Genomic DNA, 1924 nt, shown 5'->3' with positions numbered 1-1924 from the left:
CGTCAGAGCCGGCGAGGGGGCCGGCGTCAGGGCCGGCGAGGTGGCTGACGTCGAGGCCGCGGAAGAGGCGGCCGAGCCTGCAACGCCCGATCCCGCGGCGCCTGAGTCGGGGGCGGCGGGTAAAGACGGGGCGCCAGCTGCACCGTCAGAGCCGGCCGAGGAGGCCGAGGGGGCGGGCGCCGGCGTGAGGGCGCGAGGACCGCCAAAGCCCGGAGGCGGTCCACGGGCCAGATGGGACCGTCCACCTGACGAAGTTGTCGAAGGGCCGCCGGTGGCCGGCGGTGACGAGACGACAAGGGGTACCTGCTGCTGAAACGGTAACACCATCTCATCAAAGTAAACGTGTCGGGAGGTGAAAACACGATGGGAGACGGGATCATAGCAGCGATAGCCCTTGGTGTTAGGTGGGTAGCCGAGAAAGATGCAGGTGACGGAGCGGGGTGCAAGCTTATGAGGCGCAGTGGCGGCGATGCTAGGGCAGTAAAGGCAGCCGAAGATGCGAAGCCCATCATAAGAGGGGGGTGCACCGAAGAGAAGATGATGAGGTGTAAAGTTCCCGCGAGTACGACATGGGCGGATGTTGATGAGGAGAGAAGCGGTGGCGAGTGCGTCAGGACAAAAGCGCGGGGGCACATTGGCATGAAAGAGAAGAGTCCTAACGTAGTCATTGAGAGTGCGAAGGATGCGCTCAACACGACTATTCTGCTGCGAGGTGTACGGGCAAGTGAGACAAAAAATCGTGCCATGTGTGGTGAGAAGATTACGAACATCGAGGTTGTCAAACTCCTTCCCGTTGTCTGTCTGCAACACAAGAATGAGACGACCAAACTGCGTGAGAACATAAGAATAGAAAGCGGCGAGAGTGGATATAACATCCGACTTGCGGCGCAACGGGAAGGTCCACACATAATGCGAAAAATCGTCAAGTATGACAAGATAATAAAGAAAGTCCGTATTACTGGCAACAGGAGATGTCCAAACATCACTATGAATTAACTCAAACGGGTACGATGCAACAAAATAAGAAGCCCTAAATGGAAGACGAGCATGTTTGTTGAGGCGACATGCATGACACGAGTGACCCTCGTTCTTATTACACGTGAAAGAAAAACTCCGAAGTATGTGGCGAAGGGTGGCAGGATTAGGATGACCCAAGCGAGCATGCCAAAGATCCACTCCGGTGGCGAGAGTGACAGGGGCGGCGGAAGTGGTGGAGGTGGCGGAGTGAACCGGGTAGAGCTCGTCGGGGCTGTCACATCGGTGGAGCACCATCCACGTGCGAGCGTCCTTAACAGAAAAACCACATGCGTCAAATTCAACGGTAACCGGATTTTCACGTGTAAAAGAACGAACAGAAACAAGATTTTTAAGAAGTTCAGGAGAAACTAGAATATTAGACATGGATATAGGAGTGGAGTTAGACGGAAAATATGTATGACCAAATGGATGATGGGAAGGGAAGAGCCGTCATCGACGATGATGCGGTTGGACGTGTGGACAGGATGGGTGGTGTGGAGGTTACAGGGGTACGCCACCATGTGAGCGGTGGCGCCGATGTCCATGTACCAGTCGCCGCCACCGGTGTAGTTAGACGGGGAAGGAGTGTTGTGGAGAGCCGCCAAGAGAGCCGGGTCCCACGGTGCCGGCGAGAGAGGCGGCGCGGCCGTCAGGGGCAGCAGCGGCGGCTGCTGACCGTAGGGCGGCGCGTAGGGCTGCGACACGGCGTAGTACGTCTGGTGTGGCTGAGGCTGGGTGCCGAGAATGCCCGGGGCAGGGGCCCGAGGAACCGGCATGGAGTAGGCGTGTACAACGCCGGTCCATGAGTTCTGGCCGGCGTACCACGGGGCCGGCTGAGAAGCCTGCTGCGGTGGGTCGGGCGCTCCTCCCTGAGCACCTGCGCCCCCCTGCTTGCGGCCGCCTCGAC

This window comes from Triticum aestivum, chromosome 3B, assembly GCF_018294505.1.
Source record: "Triticum aestivum cultivar Chinese Spring chromosome 3B, IWGSC CS RefSeq v2.1, whole genome shotgun sequence".
Taxonomy (NCBI): domain Eukaryota; kingdom Viridiplantae; phylum Streptophyta; class Magnoliopsida; order Poales; family Poaceae; genus Triticum; species Triticum aestivum.
Note: the sequence above shows the minus strand (reverse complement) of the source record.